Source organism: Gouania willdenowi, chromosome 16 (genome assembly GCF_900634775.1).
Source record: "Gouania willdenowi chromosome 16, fGouWil2.1, whole genome shotgun sequence".
Taxonomy (NCBI): domain Eukaryota; kingdom Metazoa; phylum Chordata; class Actinopteri; order Blenniiformes; family Gobiesocidae; genus Gouania; species Gouania willdenowi.
This window is the reverse complement of record NC_041059.1, coordinates 17,212,833-17,232,238: the sequence shown is the minus strand read 5'-3', so window position 1 is coordinate 17,232,238 and position 19,406 is coordinate 17,212,833. Positions and strand designations below refer to the sequence as shown.

Genomic DNA, 19,406 nt, shown 5'->3' with positions numbered 1-19,406 from the left:
TAGGTGGATTTATTTGACACTTAAAACATTTCTCTGCATTGGTCATGTACATGATACTTCATGTAAAGCAGCTAGAGGATAAGGGACTGCATGATGACAAATATGTTGACCTTGGAAAAAATGTGTCTTTTTTCTTTGTTTTCCTCCCACCTTGTGAATATATTTGATCAACATTTAAAGTGTATATATGGATAAGTGGAGCTAAAATCTGATTAGTTATTGCTATAATCCTGCATATGTATATGTTCCGAACAATAACATTGAAAGAGGTCTGAAATCTGTGACAACTTCACTATGATAGTACTTTATTGATCTTTTAAAATTCTTTCAGATTGTGCCTTTTAGTTTTAAATGCATTCTAACCTTATTTCTATAGTTTATAGCTGGTTAACTTTCTGATTGGCAAAAATGTAGACTGTGGGAATACTTTATCAATGCAGCACGACTCCATAAAGGCCATACAAATATTGTTTAAGTTTTATAAAAGCAGCAGGATTTTTCCCAGAAAACATGCTATTCTAAACACCATACATGATTAAAGAGAATATTAAATCGGATAAACAGAAAGAAAAAAACAGAGGTTCATAAAAGCAGTGTTTGAACAGAGAATAAAGTCAGTTTGTGAGGGCTGTGATGCATATGTTTTCATGTTTTTGTTCAGTAACTAAAATAAACATTAAAACTGTTTTAAAAAACATCCAGAAGGAGGGCCAGATTTTCTTTCTTTCACTCTTAAAGAAAAAGCGGAAGAATTTATTTTGGCTACCTTTGAGCGCACCAGTGACGATATGTTTGATCACAGAACAAGGAGACTTATGTTGCATTTTGATTACTGTTTATATCGTCCTTATGACTGTGTTAAGTACAAAAAAAAAAAATTAAAAACCTTGCCTGATTACATTGAAAGTTATTCAGTAATGTAAAAAATCTGTGAAATCAGTGAACCTATGACCTTTTAGCTGTAAGGAAGTGACCCCTGAAGTTAAATTGAATTTAAGCTCAATAAAAATATTTGAATCCAAAGGCATATGTGGACTAATTTAATGATATACGGTATAGTTTATATGGTATATCTTCATAGTTTGATTTGTAAGTTGTTGTTGTTTTGCTCTCAAGGTTTTAAAATCAGTGTCATTCCAAAGTTCACACAGCTTGTTTAAGCGGAATTGAAGAACCTCTCAGCAACTGTGACTTTAGCAGACGATACGTTGTTATGAGATACTGAGGAAACCATCTCCCCTGCCGTCCATGTTGAAATGTGTGCAACTACACTTTGTGTTTGCATTGCGGGAGAGCGAGCCTGTACTTAGCATGTTGTTTTTAGCTGGTCCTAATGTCTTCCATGTCTGGGACCATTTGTCTTTGGGCTGACTGGGCCACTTCAGTAGGGAACACTGGGAGGAAAAGTGAGGTCTGCATGTGTGTGATGTGTGTGACAGCTGCAGGCCTGGTTCACAGAGCCTAATGTGGCTGGCACTGTCACACCAGCCAACAAAGCCACAACAGTAATTACCATATCCAGAGAGAAATTTTCCCTTTAGCCTCTCTATGTTGGTCCTTTGGCAAGACACACGGCATAAAGCTTCAGCAGGATCGTAAGCAAAAACACTAATTTCTTCCAACCACATATGTCAATTAAATTAAGAACTTCTATGTGTTCAATGACAACAAATTTGGTTTATAGAAAAGTATTTGGGGTTGGAGGTCAATTATAATTGTAATCACGTAATTGATAATTAATTACAATCATGACATAATTGTAATTGTAATTTTAAAAATCTGTCACTGTTGTAATCATAATTGAATTGTAATAGAGTTCATATAATTGACTTTGTATTTGTAATTGGCATGGAAATATCTCTATAAAAGCAAGGAAGTTCTGCGGGCGTGTGTGTGCGTGCGTGTGTGTGTGGAGCGAATTTCGTTATTTTGGACTTATTTGGTGTTGCAAAACGTTTATTTTAATTTTATTTCGCCCTGACAGCACATTCATGTTTACCCAGAAGTGAAACCTATTCAGCATTTGACCTCAGTGTGAGGGGGCGCTAGCGCACCAAAATGACTCCAAAAAAAAAAAAAAAAAAAATTACGTTACAGAAAATAATGAAAATTACTCAAAAAACACAAAACTAAATATTCATACCAAAAATACACAAAATGACAACAGAAATGCACAAAACTACACCAAAAAAGATACAAAAATAGACAAAATGACTCAAGAATCACACTACAATGGCCACAAAAAACTATAATTTTACAAAAAATACACAAAAACACAACAGAAAGATACAAAAACACACATATTGACTCCAAAAAACATACATTACAGAAAAACACACCAAACAAAAAAAATATAAAAATGAGTAAAAAAACAACAAACACATTTATCATGTGCATGTTCCATAAAATTAAACCAGGGAAATCACACACGCTATTTTACTTTGCAGTATGTACACCTTTTTCAACATCCAACCTTCAAACACATACTCATTTGACCACAATTGGCAACTCTACTTAAGCTCCTCCCACTATACGAATGCATACTTCTGACGGGCACTGTACTAGTTATATTAAAAACTGTTAATTATTGAAATTAAGGGGTAAACTGAGGGAAAAAAAGGCTTAGACGCCTACACCAAAAACATTAAAAACAATATTTTTATTGATAAGGAAGCCTAATAAGGTAAACAAGAGATGAGAAACAAATTAGATGATAGATAATATTTTTTAGTGTATTTTACAGCTGATTTAAGACAGGGGTCAAGAGATGCTAACAGAAAGCTAACACAAGAGCAAGGTTATGTTTTATAGGCTTATTTATTTCATGCTGAGTAATTGGGATTAATTGTAGCTGAACACTAGTAATTGAGAATGTAATTGTAGTAAATGACTTTCAGGGGAAAAACAAAAATTGTAATTTTAGTTTTAGTTGGTGGTCACTGTAGTCGTAATTGAACACGTAATTGAACAGATGCAAAAATCTATAGTTTTCAGTTTCCCACCACAACAATGGAACTGCCAACAGTGGTAAATTAAAGATTTAAAGTACATTTGTCGCCAGGCATCTAAGTTATTACAAGCTATTACATGTTTGCTTTCTCCAGGTGCACGGTTGACTTTCAAAGGAGTTTCTGGGAAATTATGTCAACTTTTGTAAGAATGATTGGTGGGAAATGGCCATTTGAATATTTGTAGAAAATGACTGACATCATGAATCAAGCATGCACCATTGGTCCGTGAGGTCAGGTTAAAATTTTAATAGGAGCGTTAAAGTCTTAATAGAAGCGTGAGTGAATTATAGCAGTAACCTTCAGTTCGCTGTTTCCAAACAAAAATGTCATCAGCATCCCGAAGATGATTTTTACAGCTGTACTTTTTAAAAACACTTACTCTCGGCGCGTGTCCAAGGTTAACATGCGGTGACGTACACTCTGGCAACAGTGGATGCACGAAAAAGTAATATAGTGCAAGAGGTTTTTACCCGCGCTCTCCATGGTGGCTCTGTACACTTCACCTTTCCAAGCATGAGGTCTGACGTTAACTACGCAGAGAAGCAGAACCGCCAGTAACCATGATGTGTTTTTACAAAACCAGGTGCACCTTTTGATGCATTGTTCCCTGAGTGTGTTAGGACATGACAAAGCCCCCATACACACAGCTAAGCAAATCCTAGACAAGAGTAGATCGCCGGAGGAGCTGGAAGTTATACTGCGGTTTTCTAACCTGACGATATGTACGTTAGCTGGTCCTGACAATTTTGTTGGTCCCCACTTTGAAAATGTGAGAAAATGAGAATTCCAAACATTTTTAGTGTTTTAGGGTAACATTGTTGATGCAATAGTTAAAACTTGTTAAAGACTGTAAAGACAATAATAGGCTAAATTGTGTATTTATTTGTGTATGTATGACCAAATTACTTACATTACATTTAGTAATAATGAATTTTAAAAAAATGAAGTGGTGGTGTGCGATGGTAAAGGTTGAAGAAGCCGAATTGTAACCCAAGGGTCGCAGGTGTGAATCCCACCCTCAACTCTACCACTGTGGGCCTTAGAGCAAGGCTGTGGTTGTTTACCTCTCCTAAGGATGGTTTAAATATATGAATATCAAGTGTGAACTTATATAACAATAAAACTAGGAAAACAAGATATTTCCCATTTTTAGAATATACCGTAATATCTTTTTTTTTTTTTTTTTTTACCTTGTCTGCACATGCTGTCGAAGGTTAACACTACAAGAAGTGCAATCTTTTGACAGCAATGCATATTTTATTATTGCAATTAAATAAATTTATTTATTTCATTGCATAATTGTGACCGTCACCAGCCCTCCCTAGGGAAGGGTAAGAAATACTTTATTAAAGGGAGGATGTAAAAAAGAGAGGGCAGTGTTACACCAAGGTGAGGGGTTGGAGGGGGGTGGGGAAGTTAACAGGGAAGAGGGATACAAGATAGGATATGGAATGGGTGGGGAATAGTTTTAAGTGATGCGATGTGAAATTGTGGTTGTGTATATTGTGTTTATTGTTGTGTTGTCAAGCCAGTTTGGTGACCAGTGTGTGGTTTAGGAATAATGGTGGTGGCTGTGAACAGAGGAAGAGGTGAGTGGAAATTCCATAAAACAGGTATTTGGGAACAACGTGTCTAAGGTTGAGCCCAGTATGAGTGTTATCCCACAGCCCAAGGCCAGTGCATCCATGACAAATGTATTTCCAAGTACCGCCACTGCAAAACCCAAGAGCCGCCCCCGGGCCCGAAGAAGCAGTCAGGCCAGCAGCAAGAGCAGGCAGCCTAAGGGCCCCCGGCGACCACCCCACGGCCAAGCAGTCCCCCGAACGCCCCCAAGATCCCAAGCCGAGAGGCGGCCATCGCCCCCCCCATACACACCCGAGAAAGCCCCAAGGAGAAAAAAAAAAAAAAAAAAAAAAAAAAAAAAAAAGAATATACCGTAATATCAAAGTTAATGTTAAGTTCAAGTTTAGAAGGTTATGGTTAAGTTTAGACATCCTAAATATATTTATGCTTTGCTTGAGGTTTTTAGCCTTTCTTTTTTTAATCTATTATTGCTTATATGACACACTAAACATAGAGTTTAAACTTAGCTGGAGAGATCTGATATCGCTGAGGAATGGTGTTTGTAAGCATGGCAGGAGTGATAACTATCTACCCTACCATGAATGTAGGTTGGATCAAATAATAAATTAGCACCATTGCAAATAAACTCGACTGGTCACCAGAAGGTAGGGCTTAAACTAAATATAACACAGAAGCACAAGCAAAACTGCTAGATAAAAATACAACGCTTTGCATTGGGACAAATGTGGTGAAGGACATGTAGTGCAGTCAGCAAAAAGCGATCCTTCTTATTAATAATGCTTAGGACAGCTGATTTGATGTGTGTGGGGTAGTAACACAATGCATTTAGAGTGGCACAGAAACCTGGGTCTGGTCTATAATAGGAGGAATGGTTATTTAAAATCAATGTTTCTTTATGGATACAATTCAATGTATCTAAAATGAATGATTGGATGAGAGGTTGGTTAAAAACAAAAGTGCAGTTGTATGAATTACAAAACTGAACTAAGGGCTCTGAAGGTACAGGCTGCTTTACTTGAAATAACCAAATATTATTGCTTGTAATTAGCAACTCTCAGTACTGATAGAAGTAAAACTGTAATAAAGGTAAAAATGTAGAAGCAGTAAATCAAAGTCTGTCTTTAATTCACTTTAATTCACAGTGCACAATGTGATCCAAATTTTATTGGTCTGTTTTCGGTGAACCTGTATCAATTATGCACTAATCTACAGAAAATAATCTCATTGCGATTTTTTTTCCTCAATATTGCGATTGCGATTTATAATGCGATTGTTTTTTCAAGGGCCTCCTGTCATGTATTTCTCAATGAACACAAGCAATAAATCAATCTGTTTCATAATAAACAATTTCAGATTTATTTAAACTTTAAATAAATATAAAATATAAATTTTAAAGCACAGATTACAACAATAAAGCAAACAAATCTGTGGCTTTACCTCGTCAACATATCTATCTAACTTCACGTTTCATGAAACATGTAAACATGTGGACTGCACTTCTTAAACACTCTCTGAACTTAACAGGACAGTAAAAGAAAAAAAGTTAAAAAAAATAAAATAAATAAAAAAATTGCAGCCTTTGCGATTAGAAAAATTACGTTTTATATCGCGATAATATCGCAAATGCAATTAATCGTTCAGCCCTACTTGAGTGTTAGTAACGCGATCTCATATTATTGTTGAAGGTACGAATGGCAAATACATGCAAAAGCATAACATTTTATCATTTCTCTCCTGTGAGCTCACAGATTCTCAATCTAAATCATATGTAAATAGGTTTTATTCAACAGAATGAGTTACACAATGGAAGAGACATGTTATCTGATTGTGGAGACTTCAGTGTTTGCTGGGCCATTTAAAGTGCTTAAACTCTGTACACTTAAAATAGTTTTCCACATTCATTACAACTCAGCAGGTCTAAATCAAAACCACTTAATTATGTTTTTTGAGGCAAACAATGCAAAACGACACGTGCGTTGCCCTCCAACTCTTTTTGTGCGAAACTCTGTTTATATTAACACCAAATTAAACCCTTGATTGTAGAGACATCTAGTCCCCTTTGTAAAAACAGTTGCAAGTCTCCTGAGTCGTAATCAAACTGTTGTTTTACTTAACTATGCAGAATACTTGGATTTGGCTCCAAAAAGATCGCTTAGCTCCAATAAAAAAGCATAAAACTCCAATTCTAATGAAAAACACAAAAACACAGAAGACCCGATGAGAGACTGTCTCGGCCTAAAAGCTCAATGAATGTCCGATTATAGCATAACCCTCTGTTTGCCAAGTCAGGAAATGGCCATGCTGTTTTGATGAGACAAACATCCATAGATATCCAGCGATTCAGCAGGGTGCTAATTTGTCATGCCTCGCCACAACATGCAGAATGTATAAGAGGCAGTGCCTTCCCTGCTGCTTTTGGGGGTCAATATACAAGAAGGGGGAAAAATCACAGCAATACAGACAGACAGAAGGGAGATGAATTCCTGCATTAAGTGGATGAGGCCCTTCTCACTCCAGTACTTGGGTTACACTATCGTCTCGTAGAAATATGGAGCTCTTTGTTTCACATTCCCTCAGACGTTCATGACTGAAATACCAAAGCTGTGTCAGCTAAATTGCAGCTTTTGACTAGAGCATGTAACTAAGCATATCAACAGGAGATCACCACATCACCCCATCTCAAAGACTGTCAAAACACAAAACACATCCATTTGTTATCTCAGGTTCAGACATATTGGCTGACGGGTAAGTTCTGTAATAAGGCGGATGAGTCTTTATCTTTTCAGCTCATCCAAACGCATCTCCGTTCAAGTATTGCACAACGTCTCCATCTTTCCAAGGTTAAAGTGAGCCCTGATGTCTAGCTGACACTGGACTCTGTGCTCCTGGGTTTCTGTGGACTCAACACTTTCCAAAGATAACATGGGCCAAAGATTTCCACTCATGGGCAGACTGAGGCCCTGCTGAGGCAAAATGCCTGATGGGGAACAGACCAAAGGAGCAGGCACACCTCCTTGGATGCCTAACAGTTTAATATCTGATATAGCTTCAAGGTTTATAGTTTGTCACAACAGATGAGAGAAACAGAAAACGAGAGTTCAGGAGACCTGGGATCTGATTGAAAGTATATTAGAACACACGGGGATCAGCTGGCTTGGTTACACAATAGTAAGGCCAGGTAAAGTATTAAGGATGTTTTCACGTATCAAAAAGGCAAATAAATGAAGCACATTTATTTAAGTGCATAACTTAAATACACTCCACAAATAGCTTCTGTTTTCTATTAATGTAAATGTATGTCTATGTCTTATATAGTTAGAGGTAACTGAAATATCCAGGAAGGACTCGTCCCTCTGAGAGAGCCTAAAAACTTGGCTGGGCATTGTGCAAAGTCATACACCACATGACGTCTTAGTAGGGGAACATTCCTCCATGTCTTTTTCCTTCCCTCTAAAACCATCTCTCTCAATTTGGCAAAGGGGAGCACAAAAAGTGGTTCAGCACAAAAATATGGGGCAGCAGATTGATGCAAAATAAGGCCATAAAAACTTGACATGTGTGTAATGTCTCAGAGTGGGAATGAAAAAACATTCCTTCTTTTCAGTAACTTTCCACGGGAAGGAATACACGGGACCAAATTCTTCTTAACTATGTTCTTCCCAGTGCCAATGACCAATATAATGTTGAAAGATTTAGCACTCTTTAACTTTAGCAGACTAGCAGGTAAGGCATTGTCTTGAAAGGAGGTCAAAGCAGCTAAAGCCAAACTGTCCATTTGAAAACATTTTAATGTGAACTATTCGCTGCAAAACACTAAGGGGGCAGTCAAACATAAATTATGTTAAAGCTTGAGTATATAATGAAGCTTACAAGAACAGAGAATGTCCTTCCCATAAATCACATTTGGGTGTCAGTGAGCTTTCTCCTGTCAGTTAACCTCAAGGGCAATGGCTGCCCCTCGAGTGTCAACCCAAAGAAAAAGGGCTCCAGCTTGATCCCGACCAGCCCTTTCATGCATTACCATCTACGCAATCAGCATTCAAGAACATGAGCATCAAAGCTGCAGTGGGGAGGGTGGGGGAGGGTGTGTATGTGTGTAAGAGAGGGAGGGGGGCAGACAGAAATGACCTCTCTGACCCCTTCATATATGTGCCACCTATGTGCAGATATTATGGGATAATCCTGGCGTGCAGTTGGGTGGGGGTCTCCAGGTGGCCAAAAGGGTTAAACTGGGATAACCAGTGTTGATCCTGACTCTATGCTCTCAGAAAGACAAGGTTTACCCTTGGCTTGAAAAAGAAATTACAACAATGTCATGTATCGAACTCATAAGAAAGTCATATCATCAAGGTGTAAAGATTTTGGATACCTTCAAGGCCAGAAATCTCTTATAATCAGCTCTACTACCATGTTACCAAAGTTTTCCATCAGTTACACATGCAAAACTATGTAATTCTGTCTATATTGTCAACATTGCTATTTTTTTTAAAACCTTTTTGTCTTTTCAGACAAATTTAAAAAACATGTTTATGATACCAGCTTCTTCTCTCCTGGTAATTCTAAAGACAAGCTTCAGCAGAAACTGCTGCTTAACAGGTTAGGGTTGAATACTTCCTTTCAACAATGAGACAAAAGTCTCGGATGGCAAGAGCTGGGGAAAGTAGGGGTCATCTCAGTAAACAGCTGAAAAGTCTTAAGACAACAGTAAACTAAAAAAAAGGGGTTATGTCCATGCAGACATTCAGGTGTCTCTACATAACAGACTAAAGACAGGTGGTTCATCAAGTTGCTGCAGTTCTTTACACAGAATTTAAGTGAGATCTCTTAAATATGTGGGGATTTCAAACATAAAGTCACTAAGAATCGTATTATGTATTATTACTTCCATCCAAACGCATTGTTATTTAGGGTGACTGTCTTTGGATATCTGGAGTTTAAAAAAAAAAAAAAAAAAAAAAGAGTACAAAAGAGGTGCAGAAGAGCAGGCAGGCTGTCTGGGGTGGACAGTGGAAAATACAGTGGAGACTTGTAAAAACATGTTCAGCTTTGTCTGTTTATATTTAGAGCAGCCTAAATTACAGAAAATGCATATTTACACAAGTAACATTCTTTGCAACAATGTGTACGCTACTATTGTTGCCTAAGTCAAAAGTATTTGGGGATTGACATGCATGCTGATGTAGCATTTTGTTGGTTTTTGTGGCATTTTTGTGAAAATTCTCATTTTGTAATCCCTGAATAAAAAGTGATATAAAAATCAATAATTATATAATCAAAATAAAAATGAATTTAATTGTACCAAAAGATAGTAGCATTCTGTGTGTCTTGGGCTTAACCTTTGTGTTCTCAAAACAGATAAAATTCTGTCAAAATAAAAGTTTGTGTTGAAAGACGGGACAAAAAGCATCTATTATAGCAGGAGAACAGCCACTCAAGTCATAAAAGTTTGAGGTTAGAACATTTGGGGATTCAAACATTCTTTTTTTTCCATTTCCAAACACAAAGATTAAAGGCTAATTTTCAGGCTTTTATCTTCAAATAAGAAGTATAAGCAAAAGATTATGGTTCTTTGTGCGCTTAATGATCCTTTAGTGACCAGGGAGAAAACCACCATACAACACCTTTGAATACATCTGAATAGATGGCAACAATGACTGACACGTTCACTGAAAGATGAGGCTGAACTTTACGCAGCGTAGACCACAACAATTGTGTAAACATGGCTCGCTGAAAACATAACTTATGGTCCACACCAGTTTGTTGTTTCACTGCTTTAAGCTGAACAACCCAAGCACATGCACACATTTCTCTTCACTTTCCACCACAAAAAAATATTGGGTTAGATGTTTGCTCAAATGTAATTTGGACACTAACCCAACTTATTGTTAAGTTGAGGTCATGTCCCATTACAAAACGTTGTAGCTCTTTCCACTTTATTGTGGTAAAAGCTCTTCTGCGTCAGTTTCCACATGTTGTAGATGTTTTGCATGAACATTCTATTTTCGTGAAGCCTCACCGCTTTGTGTTGCAGCCAGACACTTTGAATCCTCTTCTAACCTGCAGTTCAGACCAAGCTATCCAACATGCCTGAAATGATTAAGTAGGCTTTTGGCTCATATTCATACAAGACATTGGATTCTTTCTCCCCCTGTTCCTCGATCTATGGTTCTTTTCTTTTTGCTTTGAAAAAATGTGACAAAGGTTGTCCAGTCTTCTTCTGCTAAGGCCACTGTGAGTGGTCTCCTTGAGAGCCCTGGGTGGGCTTCAGTAGTCCTTGAGCCCTTTATTCCAACTGCACACTCCTTTCAACCAGATACATTATTTGGCATAAGGGAAAAGTCTAAGCATTTCATCTGCAGTTGTGAGTAAAACCAGTTTTTTTTTTGTCAATTTATCAGTTAAAAGCTGGCGTCCCTTTGAAATCACAACAACATCAACAACAACAACAACAACAAAAGTCCTCTCACACCATAAGAAAGCATGACTTTGTAATCATTTTAATTTGGTTCTTCACTAACATGCAAACATAAATCCTGCCCTTTTCGCATCTGTCACTACAGCGAATTGAGAAAGTTGTTTGCAATAGTAGATATCATGTTTTCCTACGTGAGCTTAAATCTGCTCGGAAAATACCTGCTATAATTTCATCTGGGACTTTTCTTTGAGAATTATAAATAGAAACAGATACCTGACAGCGTAGCTCATTTTTACTGCAGATGAAAATAAAGCCGCTGTCTCCATATTCATTCCACAGCTGTGTATCATATCATGCCTCTACGACCAGTGGTTACTAAGTAATAAGTGAGAACATGAAAAGAAGAATTTCAAATCATTACCACATCACCAGAAAATTGCAGCCTTTGCCAGATATTTAACGTTGGATATGACTAAGATTTGCTTTGGCCCGCAGCCAGTTTCCACAAGGCAGGTGAAAGACGGGAAGCCGTAGATGTTAGAGACCTAAAGCCCCAACAGGAGCTGTATCGAGGTAGAATACAAACATTGTTATCGCCTAAACATTAAGTATAACAGTCTATGTTTTACCTGCTATAACAGAAACACAAAATAAAAAAACAGTGTGAAAACCTTCCATTAATCAGAAGCCAAAACACAACCAATTAAATTGTAATGTACCACTCAATAAATCAATCTCTGTTTATGATAATGACAAAAATCCAATAAAGTCGACTTCAAAGCCAAACTGAAAGTAAATGAGTCAGAGCCGACCAGCTGTAGCAACATCACTTGATCCAAGGCGAGAGAAGAAGCAAAGGCCTTGTTTCAAGCTTCGCCTTATGAGTGACAGTTAGTGCAACAACAGACAAAACCTGAAGTGTCACTTCTTTATATAGCCCTCATAGATTCACAGAGCCAAAGAACTGTTTCCTTACAAAGAAACTGGCATCAAAGCGGAGGGAGCGAAAAAGAAACCGGCGAGATGTGAAAAGCTGGATGTGTGATGAATTGCATGGCACACTAGGATTTGGCTAAAGGCCAACAGGGTGAGACATTAAAGATCAGATGCTTTTTCTAGTCAGTACTGATACTCACTCATGTGTCTTTCCCATATAGTATATCTGTAACCTCAATCCTAAATCTTAGATATGACATAGATGATAAATTAGGCCCTCTGAGGGTCTGCTAAAAAGCTCAAAGTTTGGGAATAAGCTGTAGCTATCATTCAAAATAAAGAGAAATATCTGTTCAGAAACAAAAGTTATTTAAAACAGAGCAACACATGCAAGGCTACGCAGTAACTTCAACTTGATTCAGGGTTTTTAGACACAGGCATTCCATTAATTTTGTTTTCCTTGTCTTGCTTATTGACTTTTTTTTTTTATTTTTTATTTTTTTTTAATCTAATGCACTGGCTTTGTTCTTACTGGTGAATAACAATCATCAAATCTTAGGCATATCCAGGCAGTTCAGATACAACCAATGACCTGTGACCTTAAACACAGGGCAAACACATGTTTCAGAGGCACCTCAAATTTCAGCTTCAAGCCTTTGTGGGGAAGAAAAAAACCCACACCTTAGTGAGTAGACGACAAACCAAAAAAAGGAAGATGCTATAACAAAAATACATAAAATTTGCAATACAGTATATGTATTTTCTTTAGTTAGCCTTAGCTTATTAATATAGTTTTGTCCATCAGTTGGGATGCATACTACGCTTGCTGCTTTAGCCCAGTAAAAATGACTCCCTTCGTAGTACAAAATGCAGTTCTCTTCTACTTTGGATGCTTCAGGAAAAGCGCTGAGGGGCCTTTCAACTGGAAACAGATGGTTTCTTAATAAGCACATGCCTTTGGATGAGTGTATGAGTGAGCTTATATGAATTAATGTAGTAGGCAGTGACATAATACAGCATTTAAACATGTAAAGAATTAAATAAGTTATAGTCTTACCAAGAATCAAGATCTGTAGTTTCAGTGATGAGCTGCTGAGTGTAAATGAAACATGTACCAATGGTGTTTCCTTTTATCTGTCTGCATGTGATTGTTGGGGTCATAGACAAACTAAAAGAATATATAAGTGAGTTGAAGTGAGAGGTGAGTGACACCGTTAAGGATCCAATGATCTAGATGTGTTAGAAGTTGTGCTGTAAGGTGTGGAACCCAGTTCTTTTTAATTAATTGTTGCTTTGGTTGATTATAAGTAACTCAGTCATCTAAATTTCACTTCTTAATGCCTTTAAATGATTCTTGTACAGCATTTTTTTGGCAAATTAATTCAAAATGATAAGTTGATTTAACACATACACTGTATTTTCTCTACCTCTTGATTAATCGATAAAGGCGCTTTTATTGTAATTGTATGACAAATGAATAATAACCAGCATATGTTTACCAGTTTGAACTAATATCTTCAGAATACATTAATGTAGAAATTAAAACATAGGATCTGGAAAACCTCAACCAAACAAAGGAAAACCTGCAAACTCCATAAGGAAAGTGGCCAAAAAAAAAAAAAAAAAAAAAAAAATGTGTGTGGAGCATAGCCCACATATTCTAGGGTAGCTCTGTTGTTAGCTGCCAGGAGCTAATATCCCTTTTACAATTCACAGACATTTGGAAAATATATACAGTCTTTCTTTTCCATTTCAAAGACAACTGAGATTTTTAGTTGTCAGCCATATAATCAAAACTACCAATATTGGTTGACAACAGTCACTGGGAACCATGTCTCGAGCCCAGATTTTAGAAGGTTGTTAAAAAAAAAACAAGGCAGATAATCCACTAAGAATGTGTCACCTCCAAATACAGATGTCACTCCTAAGCAGAGATCCCTGTGATGACGGATACACCTGCTGTTAAAGGAGATTGCTGACAAACATTAAAGGGGACATATCATGGTTTTAAATCCTTCCTTTTTACATATAAATCATACAGTTGTGGTCTATATAAAGCGGAACTGCACTGCTTGGGTCTGAATTCCTCATTAATATAGCTCCACAGGCCCCTTTTCTACCCCTTTTCTGATGTGCTTCTAAGAGCAACTCGTTTTGGTGCGGTCTCTTTAAATGCAAATGAGACACTTCATACCCCGCCCCCTCTCCAGGTTCAACTCCACCCTGCTCGGCCATTTTTGTAGTTTGATAGAAGAGATACGGCTATGTAGCGGCGCATAAACTTTTTATTCAGAAGTTATTTACAAAATGTCAACAAAGGAAGACTTGTCCATCCAGCCTTACATGTTACAGCCAGAGTCTGACCCAGCGGAGCGAGATGAAAATGAAGATGATGAACCTGCAGAACCCTAACAAGTCAGCTAACACAAGCACCGAGCTAACGCTAGCGCCAAGCTAACGTCACAAAATGCATTTTAATACTGTCTTTTTGGAGACAAAAATGGCAAAATGAAATGACTAATGAAAACTTTAGACTTAAATTAAATCACGTAGGCCATATCATCAAGGATCTAAAACGAGCACACAGCGCTAACATATGAAGACGGTGCAAGTGCTAATGCTAACAAAACAATGACAGGGACGTCTTATCATCACACTTTTTAGCATTATTTACAGCTTACCGAAGTGCTCTGTTCATCATCTCCAAAGATAGAAGGAATTGAACCCTCAATCAGACAAAGTCTTTGGTAAATCCTTCTTTATACTGGTGGAGGTTGCTGAAGCAGTCATCCTTGAAGTGCATCGCACACACAAAAATGACCTTACCCACAGATGTGGGTACATTTCCATGAAAAATAAAACTCAACCAGGCACTTTGAAAAGGTTCTGATGCTGGGAGACTTTGTAATGAAGCGTGTGAGTTACTACATCCAACAACCAAACATTTTGATTTATCCTCTCGTAACTTCTGCATCCTGGAGCTTGGACTACAAAATAAAAGCGAGAAATAAAAATGGCGGATTGCTCGAAGTGTTGGGCCTGGAGTCGATGTCCTAATTTGGCAGTTCCGCTGCAAATACTGTGATGTAATAGTTCAAAAAACGTAATAGAGAATAGAAAAATTGAAACAGATTGAAACATATGACCAAAACAGAATATAAAGATATCTACGGAGCACCTGAAGAGATTAATTTGAACTTTTCTGTACTTCTAAACAATCTAAATATACATCAAAATGCATTTAAGGGCTAAAAAAGTGGATTTAGCATGATATGTCCCCTTTAAAGGTTCCATATCACGCTATTTTTCACCCATCTCCATTTGTTCTAAGAACCCCAAAAACACTGTAGTTGAGGTTTTTTTCCCCAAACTCGCCTGTTTTCCAGTGTTTTAGCCTCTGAAAAGTCACTTTCTGAGCAACTCTACACAAACAGGCTGATTTGCGGCCTACTTATGCATATTCATGAGTGGGCGTGTCTATAGACGGGACAATAACTTCCTCCTCCCCACACGGTGCTTCGCGTTTACATGTCAATCACGACAGAGAGCTTCCTGGAGGCGCGGCTTCTCTAGCTCAGTGCTATGTCAAATTCGTTATCAGAGTGGGAACGCATCATCAAATTGGAGCGAGGTGTTTGTGCTCACCCTGCAGTAAGAAAGGAGAAAATCACCCTCTGACTAACGATTGAGGGAATCAATGAAAAAAACACTTTGGGCATGTGTATGAAGCCCATATAGGACTTTTATGATGTTTAGAGCACATAAAAGTTGATTTAGCGTAACATAGGCCCTTTAACTTTTATATAATGGCTTTTTTAAATTAAAGAATTAATAATTTGTAAAAACATAAACAGTCAAATAGTTACATGACGTAGCAGCTGGCTCTGTAATATCACACTAATATGACATATGAGTGGATTACAGAACCTTTTTTTAATAAGATTGTTTACCAAAATGTCACTGAATCTGTGTGAACTTTACTAAAGCTCATTAATGGTTTTATTCCTTTACTGTGGAAGAGCCGATTAAGACAAAAGGACGTGTAACATTTGTTTTGTGCGCTCTCAAATTGTTATTTCCACATAAATCTTTGGCTGAAACAGTCCACCTGTCACTCCGTCACATCACGACAAGCTTCGCACATAATTTCAGCAAAAAAAAAAATCCCAACTAAACTTGTAGACAGGACTAAAGAAAGCACAAGGCTGCTCTAATCAGGCCTTCATACCACATCTATTCCACCAACAACAACAAGCTGGCATTTATAACAGGCTGTGGCCTGTGCTAACACGCAGAGGAACATTTTGGGTTTTGTTTTCTAAATCACAAGTTTCTGATCAGACAAATGTACACAAAATTAATCACACAATCATTTCTAGTTGTTTTTTTTTTTTCTCACATATGCACAACAGTCCCAAAGTAATTTGCTTGATTATAGTTGAGTAACAACACATGGGACACTTTGTTAGCACAACACAAGACCAGCACCCTGAGATAGATTTCTAATACTGCACCAAGGTAATACCTGTTTTATTCCCTCATCCTGACAAACATTGGTTGGTAGAACACCAACATTATATTCAAACACCATCAACCATCTACACATAGCTCTAATGGGCTGCAATGGGATGATGTCCAGTCAGACACAGTTGTGCCCTCCACTTTTGTCCCTCGTTGCATAACCCACGAAACTGCTCACACTGCTTCATACCATTTACACTGATGTCCACCCCATATGTGCCTTCTCCTCACCCTCCGCTGTCTTTTCTGTTCCAGGTGTCTTGATGTTGGAGCTGGCAGTTCCTGATCAATGATTCGTGGCTCAACTAGTCTGAGACACTCGTCTGGCTGCCACCTCTGAACCTGGTTCCGCTGGAGATTTCTTCCCATAAAAAGAGGGAGTTTTTTCTTCCCACTGTCGCTAAATGCTTGTTCATGTGAATCTTGTTGGGTTCTTTCTTTTTTACTATTAACTTTATACTTTGTTCAGCGCTTTGGGATGATTTTGTTGTATTTTGCGCTATATACATAAATAAAGTTGAATTGAATTGAATTGGTCTAGAATGAAATGAATACAGTCCGATAGCCAAATGACGGAAGTTTGAGCTGAAGACAGTAAATAAATAAATAAAAACTGTGCACAGGTCACTTGCTAACACAAGCTAACACGGGAACATGGCTTGAGGCCTGCACTTATGAATATAAAAGGTGAACCTTTGTAAAGGATTGCACATCCTTTGACTGTTCACTGTTCAACTAAATCCTAATCTTACTTCATAACACTTGAGAAAGTACTCAACAGCAAACTAGTGAGTGATTTGTGACTAACGTGTACCCACTTTTTATTAAAACAGTTGTAAATATGTGATCAAATGTAAGCTATTGTACAGTTATTTGCGTTATCTGTTAATTATAGGTCTAAAGCTTATATCCATATCTTGTTGTGAGAGGCAAGAAGACAATATTGTTGCTTTGTATGTGACACTTTACAGCAAGCACAGCTCATTTTTGTTGTTTTGGCTTAGAATGTATATCATTGTGGCTGTTGTTATAGTCAAGCACTTTTTTTTATAAATAAACCATAACTTTAAGTAGAAGGAAAAAATGGTGCTTCCAAGCTTAAACCTTCATGGACAAAAACCCCAACAGGCACATGAAAGGGTATTCAGATAATTATGGAACTCACAACCTCAGTGTAAACTCGAAATGAGATGTTTCTCCTTTCCTCTTTGTGGTATGGATATGTACACATCATGTCTGCATGGGCACATTGTGAGTGCTAATGACTGTGATTATGTTGGCTTAGATTTGATGCCCGCTACTGCACACACACACATGTAACCAACAAGCTAAGGCGTGAAGAATGCAGCAAAGTAACAATAACGATGATAAATTATATAATCAGACAGCAAAACAGATACAAAACAGGCAGAATATATACAGTAGATCGCTATAAACATAGCAGTAAGCCGCTCATCCCTCATGAATTAGACCCACTTGGATAAACTAAACATTGTAATAATATATCTGAAAACGTTAAAAAACAAAACATAAATTATTCTGAGGCCATTGTTTATTTTGTAGTGACCCTTTAACTTAGAGGTTCCAAACCATTTTTGGGTTGTGACCCCATTTTTGATACAACAAATCCAGAGACATTTTTCTCCGAGATAAAGTTTATTGAAGTGTGTTACAAATTCAGATATTTGTATACTGCATTTTTTTTTATTACTAGATTTATATTTGAGAAAGTATAGGATACAGTTTATTAATATTTATTGTGGGCGATGTGTATTAGAAAAAGACTAATCATTCAAAAAAAATATTTTTTTCATCAATTTCTTTACCAAAGGTTTATTTTTTTAAATTTTTTACCAATTACTAGACATTTCAGGCGACCCCATGTTAACTCCAGATGACCCCACACTTAAGGTTGAAACTCAATGTAAAGCTCTTTTTATAATCTAACATCGCTCACTCTGAAATGAAACAGCCATGGCTGGAAGTACACGGCTCTATTTGTCTCTCACTCTGAAAAAGTAACAAATTATTCATTTTTATAGTCAAAAAATCATACAGAAAGTCTTTCTTTGCGAGTGGGGGGATGTAGGGCAAAGTAAACTCACTAGTCAGATACAATTAGGCTCAAATGTATAGACAAGTTACAATAACAGTGACCACCTCAGCAAGAGGAAATAAGTCAGCGATGGATCCACAGACGGCACTGAGGGAGACTATGTGGAAGGCAACAGGTGGCTGTCAACTTAGAGAGAAAGAGGCTCATCATCCACTTAGAGGAGAGCAGCAAGCATGTCGGTCACTCCACAGGCTCCGCTAAGCCAAGCTTAGCACCAGCAGGAGGGAAGAGGAAGTTAAACCAGTTCACGATCAGACTAATATCTAAAGCCACATTTGAGGGACTATAAATCTCGTGCTTCTAAATAAAAATCACACAATCAGAGTAATTATTCCGACTATTTTGTATATGATATGAATTTACTGATGTGTAATCTGCCACACAGTTCTACAATAAGAAAGGTAACTGCCAAAAGCATCAAAGAGTAAATCTCCTCGTATTTCACATGTGCAAACTTGACCTCATCAGGTTTAAGCAAAAGCAGTCTTTCTCATTTTTCCTGCGTCTGGCCAATAGTTTAATGAGCCGTCGTGACAGAATGATCACTGTAAGTGATCCACTGGAGTTTCCAAAGCCTTTCATTACCGAGCCCACATCAGGCTCACGATAAATAACAGGAGAGTACTATCAAGGAAAAATCTCATTTACATAAAAACTGCCTGTAGCTCCTCCAGTAAAAATGGCCAAAATTTAAATTTCACACTTGTAAATATAGATTGTTCTTTGCAGACTTTGGATTGTTTTTTGCAAGTGAAGCCTGAGAAGTTCCTAATAAGGGAACATGTTCATCCTCATCAAGATGGCTTTGCTGGGTAAATATAAT

At 37.5% G+C, this 19,406-nt stretch overlaps 1 protein-coding gene across 4 annotated transcripts in view; it reads right to left on the bottom strand.

Annotated features, from left to right (window-relative positions):
- fhod3b (formin homology 2 domain containing 3b) overlaps nucleotides 1-19,406 on the bottom strand; it is a 104,213-nt gene that overhangs the window by 67,301 nt on the left and 17,506 nt on the right. The window lies entirely within an intron of this gene.